Source organism: Ambystoma mexicanum, chromosome 2p, assembly GCF_040938575.1.
Source record: "Ambystoma mexicanum isolate Mex_15411 chromosome 2p, UKY_AmexF1_1, whole genome shotgun sequence".
Taxonomy (NCBI): Eukaryota; Metazoa; Chordata; class Amphibia; order Caudata; family Ambystomatidae; genus Ambystoma; species Ambystoma mexicanum.
The window spans coordinates 97,175,125-97,187,816 of record NC_090923.1 but is presented as its reverse complement, the minus strand read 5'-3'; the positions used below and the strand labels follow the sequence as shown (position 1 = coordinate 97,187,816).

Below are 12,692 nucleotides of genomic sequence, written 5' to 3'. Positions count from 1 at the left end.
TGTAATGTTAGCCCACCCTTTACACTCAAAGTTCTACGCTAGCAACCCTTCCATTGCACTTAAAGGTCCTAAGTTAGCCATTGTATCCTGATATTGCAGTTAGTAGATGGACTTTGGTAGCGTTTACCAAACTTGGAAGATATTACTAGGACTATAAAGGTAACTTGTCTATGACGCTTAGTGAATCCTATTTCCTAGACCCTATAGTAGCTGGCCTGCTACACCTAGAAGATGTACTAGGACAGCCAGTCTATTGACTTTGATTAAAAGACTTGAGGGTAGCCTCTCCATAGTGTCTAGTTTAGTCTACAAGAGTAGCTGTGTTTTCCCCACAGATGACCTGATGACACAGCGACATCAAAGACATGCTCCATCTGAGCTATAGTTACTCATAAATGCACCACTTCGGTGGAGATCTGCCCCAGTCACGGCTATCCATCCACACACATCAGAATGCAGCTACGACCTATAACAATTTCAGTCTAGCTGGATACTTACTTACATCTCTGCCTTTGGGATACAGTGACAACTTACGTCAAAATTTGCTCGAGCTGGACACATGATGAGTCTCTTGCACTTGTACACACTCGTGACCTACTGCAGTACCCCCCGCATGCCTGACCTCTTGGGTTGCTCACTGGAGCCTATCCATCTAATCCTTAATCTTGGACAAATGCACACTCCTTCTAAACCTTTTTTGAATTTTCCCGCATCTGGACGTCGATCCCCGAGGGCGTTCCCACCACAAGCGCGTTGAGACTGTAGTAATGGTAAAAGGCTCTATATAAATGACGATTACACTTATGATGACAATAACAAGAAGTCAGCCCCGGATGCAGAGACCCTGGCCAGTGCACACTATTGTTGGTTGTTATATTACTCTGATTGACTGACAGTTGAAATAATAAAGTTGCCAAAACACCACAACATTATCAAGCTGGGATCAGAAATAAGTTGCAGGGCTCAGGCCTGATAAGCCCCACCACAGCCCATCACGGAGAGCTCTCCACACTTAGGGTGGTTCTAGCTCAGAGACTCAGGCGGTCTTAATGAGTCCCAACCATTGCCATTCAGTGACCCACAGGTTCCTAGCTTCGTGCTGAGCAGCAAGCATTGGCTTTCTGCTCACTTTAGAACTCACTTCAACAGCACTTACAGTGGCACATAAATGTCGCAATGACCATGGTCCCATTTACCTAGACTGGAGAGTGGCATGCACCCCTACCACACACTCCTTGTGCTGAGCCTATCAATCAAGAACAGAGCGACTCGCTATTGTAGCAAACCTGTAATTGAATGATTGTTTAGCAAGCCTTCTTTTTAGTGGGTGCCATATCTGTAACATTATACAAATCTATACACTCGATACAATACCCATTTAGCCAATCTAAACCTTGTTTGCTCCATTACAGACCTTCCGTGTTCCCTTGTAGCCAAACTCCCTCTTGCCTTCTCACTCTCTTCTAAGTTCTGTACCTTTCCTCCTTCCTTTTCGCCTCCTTTTCTCTTTCCCTCTCACTCTTTTCTTTTTCTTGTCACGGTGATAGGCCCACCCTTCAGTTTCAGTGACTCAGGACACATGGAACCGTGGAAACCAGGGCAGAACATTGCTTTCCTCAGCTCTGGTGACGTCACAGTGGAAGATGGCATTCTGCTTCCGAGGCTGGACGGGGCTGTTTGCCCACACGAAGCACTAACCAGCTAAGAATCAGCAACTTTAGCACCATCGGTGCTTGTGCGCAGGTGCCAGGAGCCTATGATGAGAGCATAGACCTCTCAGCACTGGAACCTTCTAGGCCTGCCGGTGAGCTTTCTCTTGCAGGTCCAGTGTCTTAATGTACAACCCTATTGCCGAGTCTTCATTTTGGGACGATGCGGGGGCTTTGGAAGTGAACCTGCGTTTTTCTTGCCCAACACTAGTCATCACTGCGATACCCTTAATGCCAGGCCTACATTGATGGGTACTGTGGTCTGCAAACATGCAAAGGATCATGTCTTCCAAGACCAAGAAATGCTCTAAATCATTGGATTGTCCATGAGGAACACTGGCGGTGCACACCTGTTCCCACCCACCCTTGGATCTGCCTCAATAATTGTGATGCGAGAAATGGATTTGGGGTTCCAGGACACAATATGAACTGGTGCCTGGTGTAGCAATGGCTGCTTTCTAATGACTTGCTTCTACAAGGCTTTGTCTGCGTTGTTTACATTTTGATCGCCATCTTTCATTCATCATACCATGGTTACAATACCAAACTGCCTGTGGGCCAGAGAGTCCATGGACTATCATTTGAAAGTGGCAGCGGCATGGAGCATTTTGGGCATTGTAAACAATGTGTTCTCTCTGAACAGCAAAATACTTGCCAGATGCTAAGTGGTTAGGTTTTGCCGCTCTCATTTTCTAGTAGACTCGGGCGATCCCCACTTACCTTATCCTATGGCTGGCCTATATCCTACCAAGCCCGTTGCGATCCCAGGGAGGCGAGATGCTGGCCACAAGATCTTGTTCCGCTTGTGTTGCAGGCCTAGCATTCTTTGTTCTGGGTTTGTGACTTTGGCGGTCCATCCTGGTGCTAGGAGGGCGCTGTCTTTGCCACAATCCAGGTGATGTTTCAGGACCCTTCTGTTCAAGCCAGCCCTTGAGTGAGCCTCAGTTTATTTTCTCCCCATTATGAGCTCAGCAGACATCATTGTGTCTGCCCAGAGCCTCTTGTATTCTGTCTCTTGCATGGCTTCAGCTGAACAATGCTTTTTGGTAGGATCTGTATGCTGTTTGTAGGCCATTTGTTTGCATAGATTTCTGAGTCTTGTTACTTGGAATGGTTCTCCAGGGCTGTGGAAGGGGACACTTAACCACACAAAGAAGTCTTTAATGTGTACCTGTGAGCTCATTTGGACAATACTCCTCTTCCCCAGTAGATGTCACTATCCCCCCATGTTTAGAATCACATCATCAGTTTCAGACATTTGGAGTTAGATCATTTGTTTCAGAAGGAAGAATATAATATAAAGAATACATAGTTTGATTTTTGCAACCCATTATATTGAAGTTTTGTTATAGAATGTTTAAATAAACTAAATGAATGCATATGAATCATGGGTTTCTGAACTGAATGACTGGTGGCCGCATTGGCCTATTTTGATTTTATTTTGTTTCTATATTTGAATATTTTTTTATTGCAGTCAATTTTTGACTACTGGTTAACAGTATTTACTGCAGCTTTTAAAATAGATGATCTACTTGCTACTCTTTAGCTGTGCCTCCTAATATTGTTTTGCAACTCGTTAGGTCACCATTGATTTCTTATTCCACTTATAGCGCTGGGTCTAATCGTTTCCACACTAGTGAACTCTTTAACCTGTCAGGACCTGCGTCCGATACACTTTGGAAGCCTCTTTTCACTTGTACATGAACCAGTTCCAGCCCACATTACATCCCCGCTCTCTCGCTAGGAGTGCCCTACCACTTGCCTGCTGGTGTCACCTCAACAGCCTAAGTAGGCCCTCATCACAATCTTAATGCATCCCGCCTCTCCAGTGAGGGAGTGAGTGGGACCACTTGTATAGTGTGCAGTGCAAATTAAACAGCCTCTTGGCGCTGTTGCTCAGCAACCAAGGAGATCATGTTATGTCTTACCTATCCTGGTTCATTAGCTGTTTCCTAAGTAAATGTGAGCCTGTGCCTGGAATGCTTGTATTATAGTGTTCCATCTAGAATGTTTTGGTGTGAGTGCCAAGGTTCTCCCTGTTCAGTTGGAAAATGAACTGAACAGAGGGGGGACCGGTGGATGCTTCCCTCCCTTATGTACTTATCCTGCCTGTAACTTATTACCTGTGACTTATGTACCACGAACCCACTAAAGTCTCTTAACCCAACCTGGTCTCCTGGCTCATCATTGCAACCCCTTAACTTGCGTTGTAACACTGGCGACGAGGATTTTGGTGATTGAGGTGTACCTGGGGCTGAAAAGCAGCAAGAAAGGACAAAAAAGAAGCAAACTTGTGCCAGAAGGAATATGGTGCACAGGAAGTTGCCCACCAAAAAGGAGTGAGGAACCAGAAGCATCCACCATCCCCCCCCACCCCCCGGACCCAAGGTGAGCGCGCCCCATGTCCTGCATGACTGATTAGTGAGGGACATTTATAGTGATTTTGGGGGGCAGCGCTGCTCACTTTCATTTGTTCTGCATCTGCCACAGCAAGGGCTTCTTAATATATCAAGGCATAGGCACATTTTTAGTTTGGCGCTTCACAAGAATCAATGGCGTGTTATTGGCAGAGCAAGGGGTCGGGGGAACAAAAGAGAGACTCTGCTTATCAGCAGTGCAAATGGCTCCAGCGAGAGAGCGCATAGAAGTAGCCGGGCATTTGACATCACGCCCACGTTCATAAGACTTTTACAAGCTGCGTTTGAACATGCTGTAAAAAGGAGCGGCTGCAAGTCATATTAACACTGAGTAGGAGTTAAAGGCGCAGCTGCATTGACTGTTCATTACCTTCGGCATTACTGGAACGTTACATGTACTGCAATGACTGGAGGATGCATTTCAAGGCTATCAAAATGAAAGCGGCAGGCATTTATTTTCTATTAGCATTTCCATTTTGTCTGATCGGATCTTCAGGAAAGTGTTTCTGCCTTTCGATTTTCTTGAAAGTGTAATGTGCGAACTCAAAATGTTTTGCCTTATGTACATTGCAATTTTTTTTGTGACATTGCCATTTTATTGAGCTGATATTTAAGAGTTGAAAGCAACATGCAATGTACCCATGCAACGTTTCTTTATATTGTAAATGCAAAGGCCTTCACATGCTAAAATGTTGTTTGGGAATGAAAATGAAGGCAATGCATCACTTTGGGAATGTGATATATGAAAACATGGGTCACATTTTGCAGGCATTGTGGTGTAGTTTTTATGGTTTGTTATATGGCATTCTATAACATGCTTCTGGGAAAGGAGTTTCCAGTTTTTTGTGCCAATAGCGTTGGCAGGAGTGTTGATTTACAGTGGCCATGTGCTGTGGGTCTCGTTATTGGTGTGAATATAGTTATTGGTGTGTGCCAAACTGTAAGCATGAGTGTTACCCAAGGGTGGGCAATTGAATTATTTTTTGGAGCCATATGGTGGCTATGTGCCAATAAGCAGTGTTTTATTATGGTGCCAATGTGTTTTGTTTGGCAAGTGTTTTAGTAATTACATTGGACCTAAAGTTATGGTGCCAATGTTGGTTATTGGCAAGTTGTAATTGGAAATGGCTATGGCACCAATGTTTTTAGCAGGTTTTAAGTGGTAATGGAATGGAATGAATGCAACCAAAAGAAATGGCAGGTAATAAAATGTATAGTGTAGTTTGCAGTAACTAGCCCACAGCTACATATCAACAAAGACTCTGCAGGCATAACATTTTGAATTTTTATTGCGGCGCACCTAATTTTCGGATTATCAAAATTTGTTATGCTGAATTCGTCTTGTTGTTTTTGTGTGGATATTGTGAGTGCCATAGAACTACTGCATTTCTTTGATATGTTCACTTTGACAATGTTTTTATTAACCTAACAATTTTTCCACAGGTATATGTCAAAACTGAACTTTGCAAGCATGATTTTTGGGACTCGCTATGGTGGTGTAACTTAAAACGTTTTATATTCCCAAATTTTTCAAGCTGAATTTGTTCATTAGTTTATTTAACAAACTGTGTAGGTTATTAATAAGTCAGCTGTGTGATTGTGGTTGTGTGAACGTCTGTTTGCCAGTATGAGAGCATGGTTTGCTCATTGTCTAGTAATAGGTTAGTTCCTTGACCTTTAAGCATGCCTATGTTTAATATGCTTAGTTGTGGCGAGCATTCTCTTGTTCAGGTAGTGAACTTACATAGGTTCAAATGTTAATGTGCTCAGTGGTGAGCATTGGTGTTTCAAGGTTAGTAGCTAGGTTACAGACCTAGTTTTATGTTGGCACATTTTTGTGTCAATGTGTTAGTTAGTTAATGATTGATCATTTGGTTGGGTATCAACATTGGTGCTATTTGTCACCGTTAATGTGGTTGGTGCTCAGCAGGATGTTATGTGGAGGCAATTTGTGTCTCTAAATGATATGCATTAGGCAGATAGAGGGTATTAACCCTGTAGTTTTTTTCAAGAAGCTTTTGATGTTGGAGAATGTTGTAACAGGGTTAATGATATGATGTAGGTGGTCAGGATTGTTTATTAGATTGTGGGCTGGTTCCCTGTAGCTGAGTTCCATAAATGGCCATTATGGCTCTGGCGAGTCTCTTGTAGTGGATTAGCTATTTTTAGCTATATCATGGAATTGGAAGGGAATAGCATATGACTATTAGTGGTTTGCTGGATGGGATATGGAAGGATAGTTTTTTTTTAGATATATTGTCCATTTACGACTTTTCCTTCTGTTTCCTTCCTTCATTGTATTGTCATGTAAGGGGGGAGATGTGTTATGTCTTACCTATCCTGGTTCATTAGCTGTTTCCTAAGTATATGTGAGCCTGTGCCTGGAATGCTTGTATTATAGTGTTCCATCTAGAATGTTTTGGTGTGAGTGCCAAGGTTCTCCCTGTTCAGTTGGAAAATGAGCTGAACAGAGGGGGGACCGGTGGATGCTTCCCTCCCTTATGTACTTATCCTGCCTGTAACATATTACCTGTGACTTATGTACCACGAACCCACTAAAGTCTCTTAACCCAACCTGGTCTCCTGGCTCATCATTACAACCCCTCAACTTGCGTTGTAACAGATCACTAATTTAATTAGGTTGAGATGAGAAATGTTTTTATGCTGGCTCCGCAGCAACAATGGTTAGGCTCAGAGTGGATCACTGAGGCTAGCTAGTGTGTTCAACTGTTGTGGACCCCAAATACTCAGACGGCAGGAGATTGCGTACATGGTACTAGGGGGATTCAATCCGTGACTGTTTTTGCTTCAACTAATTGTACATCTAGATTTGGAATGTAGCTTCAAGTAACATTAGCCCTGATTTGAAAAAGACACTGGTGTGTCGAAACAGGTGTTATCCTCAAAGGGCAATACATTAAAGATACTTTATCTCACCAACATCTTCAAGTGTGGCGCAGTCTTGTAAAGAGTGGAGCAATATTGTAACCCCAAATACTGGAGCTTCTTCCTCCCCTAGAGCCACCGGGAAATCTTGGGACTGCAATGAGGGAGGGTTCTTTAGATATAAGGAAAGACATGCAGTTGAAGGTTTGAATTTTGTCAGAGAGGTGGGCAAGGGTCGGGGTGGAGGCATAGATGCACTAGGCATAAGGCTGTTAAGATAATACGCTCCTTCAAAGGGACACAATTTAGTGTGGAACGTGCAGTAGAGATGGGATGTCTTTTGAGGGGGCCAAAACTTAAGCGCTCTGCCATGTTTTGGGCTAGTTAGAGTTTCAAAAGGACTGTAGCTGGTAGGCTGGCCTAGAGTGGGTTGGCAATGGCATAGTCTGTGATAGACCGTGTACAGTCACCAATTCGAATTCTCTTTAGAGAATACATCTAATTCCAACCTACCACTGAGAATCATAATGTTAGCAACTGGAATATATACTTAAGTCTGGAATGGGCATAACAAGTGAAATAAATGGGAAAAAGAGGAATAAAAGGGGGAGAAGAGGAAGGTCCCCGAGGCAAAGTGGCTTGCCTGGGAAAATCCAGAAAGCAGTATTTTGGCCAAGGCCTTCTGAGTAGTGGATGGACCAAAGAAAGGAGGCAAGGATTTAAAGGGGTAAAGGTCGCTGAGGATTTCAGGTAGTTCAAAAAATGGATTTCGAGTTGGGGTTGGAGCCACTAATTTGCCATCCATTGTTTTTAATTCTAGTGATCGATCATTTGGCTATGATGATGGACTATTTCGGGAAGTAGGAAATGTGTATGTAGAGGTGGGTGACGTCTACATACGTCCGATAATTAACTTCAAATAGTTTGAGGTCAGAAAAGAAGGGCCTAAAATGGAGAGCAAAGAGTGTAGAGAGCGGAACTTTTCAAATGAATTTGGAGGGACACGAGGAAAAAGAGGTTTTCTAGATCTGGGGAGACCTTTGTAACAGAAAAGAGTGGAATCAATTGGGTGAGTTGGTGGAGAGGGATACAGTGGGCAATAAAGGGAAGCAAGTCCTTTGTCTTAAGGACTTTGGACTCCATCTTAGACATGGCCTTATCCCCCATTGGACTATTGCAATGATGTGGGCCTCCGGGGGTGTAGAAGTGTTGACATGAAGAACATGTCACCTGAGTTTTGGATGCTTGTGGCAGAGCAAAGGTTGTTGATGAGAGTGAACATTATAGCATAATGAACTCTATGCAATTCTATGCAAATAGGACGAGCATACTCGTCCTTAGCACCTAAGAGGTTAAAACAGACAGTGAGTAGCCTTTCCTTGAAGGAGACATAAAATAAAGTCCAAAAAGCGGTGCAGGGAGAGGAATGAGGGGGCAAGAAGCTCAGCATTTATTCAAATTGCTGAGCAGGGCTTGGGGTCAGCCAGGGTTGGGAGGGGCAGGTGGCTTAATAGGCTCCACGGTTTGCACAACCTCATCTAGTGCAAAGGAAAAAGTGAGAACCTAGTTCAGTGGAGAACTCGAGGATTCTGGACAAGCCTTCCTTTATAGCAGCAGCAGAAAGGGCTGATCCTGGATATTGCTTAGTTCCCATGACAGCGGGGGAGGAGGGATGCTTAAGGATGCAGGTGCGCAGTTCAGGGTTAGTATCGTTTTAAACTTTATAAAAAAGGAAATTTGTATTGGAAGTTTGGGTGATGAGATTTTAAGTACCAGATTAGAAGATAGGTTTGTGAAATAGAGTGAGACTACGTTTGAAGGTGTTCAGGAAAGTATTTCTTTGTTAATTTAGATTCGAATCCTCTGGTTCTGGATTTTTGCTTCTTTGCTTTATCAGCCGTGCCCCCAGTACCATGCACCCACTACCACTCCCACTGCAACCCACACATATCTTTCATTACCAGCAGCCATGATTTCTCCCATCTTCCCATTTCCTTTGAGCACCTTGCATGCATTCTCTCAACCAGTACCATCCTCCAGTGGGCGCATGTGTGCACCCCCGCCTCTCTCAGCTGCAGCCCCCATTACTGCTCTTTCCTCAGAACCAGGCTCCCATTACCCACCTTCGCTATTACCAAAGTGCTCACTCCAGCCTGCATGCAGCCACTCCAGCAGTACCGACTGGCCCCGTTACATCCCCTGTAACCCCTCACCTCTCACACGAGCAACTCTGTTACCCGCTCTTCCCTTAGAACCTGTTTCCCATTATCCGCAGTCATGAATCCAACCACATTCCCTATTACCAGAGTGCTCACTCCAGCCTGAATGCAGCCACTCCACCAGTACCGACTACCCCAGTTACAGCCTCTGTGCACCTTCCCCTCTCTCAGGAGCAACTCCATCACCCGCTCTTTCCTCAGAACCAGGCTCCCATTACCCACCTTCGCTATTACCAAAGTGCTCACTCCAGCCTGCATGCAGCCACTCCATCAGTACCGACTAACCCAGTTACATCCTCTGTGCACCCTCACCTCTCCCAGGAGCAACCCCATTACCCGCTCTTTCCTTAGAACCAGGTTCCCATTATCCGCAGCCATGAATCCAACCACATTCCCTATTACCAGAGTGCTCACTCCAGCCTGAATGCAGCCACTCCACCAGTACCGACTACCCCAGTTACAGCCTATGTGCACCTTCACCTCTCCCAGGGGCAACTTCATTACCCGCTCTTTCCTTAGAACCAGGTTCCCATTATCCGCAGCCATGAATCCAACCACATTCCCTATTACCAAAGTGCTCACTCAAGCCTGCATGCAGCCACTACAGCAGTACCGACTAACCCACTTACATCCTCTGTAACCCCTCACCTCTCCCAGCAGCAACCCCATTACCCACTCTTTCCTTAGAACCAGGCCACTATCACACGCAGCCATGCATACAAACACATTCCCTATTACCAAAGTGTTCCCTCCAGCCTGCATGCAGCCACTCCACCAGTACCGATTACCCCATTTACAGCCTCAGTGCAGCTCACTTCTCCCAGGAGCAACTCCATCACCCGCTCTTTCCTTAGAACCAGGTTCCAATTACCTGCAGCCATGAATCCAACCACATTCCCTATTACCAAAGTGCTCACTCCAGCCTGCATGCAGCCACTCCATCAGTAGCGACTAATCCAGTTACAGCCTCTGTGCCCCCATATGTATCAGCAGCAGTCCCCATTACCCACTCTTTCCTTAGAACCAGGCTCCCATTACCCGCAACCATGCATCCAACCACATTCCCTAGTACCAACCTGCTTTCTCCAGCCTGCATGCACCTACTCTACCAGTACCGACTACCCCAAATACATCCTCTGTGCACCCCTGCCTCTCCCAGGAGCAACTCCATTACCCACTCTTTCCTTAGAACCAGGCTCCCATTACCCGCAGCCATGCATCCAGCCACATTCCCTATTACCAAAGTGCTCACTCCAGCCTGCATGCAGCCACTCCATCAGTACCAATTACCCCAGTTACAGCCTCTGTGCACCCACACCTGTATCAGCAGCAGTCCACATTACCCGCTCTTTCCCTAGAACCAGGCTCTCATTGCCCACGGCCATGCATCCGACCACATTCCCTACGACCAACCTGCTTTCTAAAGCCTGTATGCACCTACTCTACCAGTACCAACTACCCCAATTACATCCTCTGTGCACCCCCACCTCTCCCAGGAGCAACCTCACTGCCCGCTCTTTCCTTAGAACCAGACTACCCTTACCCGCGGCCATGCATCCAACCACATTCCCTATTACCAACCTGCTTTCTCCAACCTTCATGCACCCACTCCACCAGTACCGACTGCCCCAGTAACAGCCTCTGTGCAGCCCCACCTCTCCCAGGAGCACCCCCATTACCCGCTCTTTCCTTACAACCAGGCTCGCATTGCCTGCGGCCAGGCATCCAACCACATTCCCTATTACCAACCTGCTCTCTTCAGCCTTAATGCACCTACTCCACCAGTACCAACTGCCCCAATTACATCCTCTGTACACCCCATCTCATTCGGTAAAAGTCCCTCATTATCAGCCTCCCTCTGTTCCACTCTGCGGTGCAGGTCCTACGGGCTGGGCTAGTCTAGACGAAAAGTGCTTTGGATTTAGTCAAATGCACAAACTCCAGAGCTCAGTGGGGACTGTCCCTCATAAAGAATAAACATTAGTGTAGTCCCGGACCTTTTCCAGACCTAGCAACAACCCTGTTGTATTGTAGTAGTCATTTATATAGCGCCTTTTCCCATTTGTATGGCCTCGAAGTGCTTTATGGTAGGAACGCCCTCGGGGACCGATGTCCGGGTATGGGAAAGTTCTAAGACGAGGTTTAAGATGCGAGAAGGTTTAAGATGCGTGTGTGCATTTGGCCAAGGTTAGGACTTAAGGGAGGCTGGGGAGGGGGTGGCGGGGGGAGGGTGGCTAGTCTCCACTAAGCAACCAAGAAATAGAGCAACGTTTCCCCCAAAGTTTACATTCTGAGGTATGCAGTATTTCTGTAGGCTGGCAAAACATCCATCATTCTGGGGGCCACAAAGCAATCGCACATTGTGGTTGGCGCTATACAAGTCAACAATAAATAAACTCCATACGGTATTAGTGTCTAACTTTGAATACCTTAAATGTGTGGTTGTCCTTTTTCCTTCCACCTAAACATCTCTTCTGCCTGCAGAAGTGCCGCCTTTAATCTTGCCAAAACTGGAATGGAGTTGGTGGCCGCTTTGCGTTGCTTATTGGAAGCCACGTGTTTCTTTGGAGAGCTGCTTTTCCCAGCTCAAAGTTGAATTTAAAAGATGGCTTATTTGGACATAGAGCCGCTAAGCTGATTGTGGGAAAGGCCTTTGCTGTGCTAGAAACCAGGCACCAATCCCATTTTTTTCATAAAAGATTATCTCTTTGCCTGGGCTTCAGAAGTAGATTCTCGTGTGACACAGAGGCCTGGCATCCATCATGCCATGTAAGTGAAGAAACATGACTGTAGGGTACCCACAATTTATTTATTTATGTGTTTGTCATTTGTGTAGCGCACATAACCCGAAGGCATCTAGGCGCTTGCCATGGCATGCACACGCCCAAATAAAAGCTATCTTAATCATCTTCTAGAGTTAAAATTTACAATTGCATCATTTAAACAAATGGTTGTCTTGCATTCATTGATAACAAAAGCAATTTTGCACTGCACATTGAAAATAAAGTCAAATACATTGAGAGCACGCACGACAACGCCCATTGGCACGAACTTTTTCTTCGAAAAGTTTTAGTTTTGAAAATGAAAAAATAATAATACACCTTTAGAAGTTTTGGTTTCTGGGCACCTATAATCGCCTAAACACATGTAAGCGTACCTCTAAGCCCTGGTGTTGGTGTATTGCTGCTTCCAGAAGCCCAGCACAATGCATCTTGGGAGATGAAGTTCATGCTATTAATGCAGCCCCAGGAAGATCGAATGGTCAGTAGAGTGCATCTTGGGTAGTCAGGAGCCCAGCATCAGGATGGCTCAAAAGCGCAGGTACTAGTAGTGTACACTGACAATGACCCCTTGCTTCCACAATTCACCTACAGGAATTAATATTTTGAACAACATTTTTACCTCTGACAATATTGGGCCTCATTACAAGTCCGGTAACCTGCCGGTTTTTCCTGCTCGGT

General features: G+C 45.3%; 1 protein-coding gene across 1 annotated transcript in view; it reads right to left on the bottom strand.

The window, feature by feature from the left end:
* IP6K2 (inositol hexakisphosphate kinase 2) overlaps positions 1 to 2,622 on the bottom strand; it is a 165,975-nt gene extending 163,353 nt beyond the window's left edge. Inside the window, exon 1 of the mRNA XM_069643328.1 lies at positions 2,430 to 2,622. The gene's annotated coding sequence lies outside the window, so the exon portion shown is untranslated. The remainder of the gene's footprint in view (positions 1 to 2,429) is intronic.
* Between the last annotated feature and the right edge of the window lie 10,070 nt (positions 2,623 to 12,692).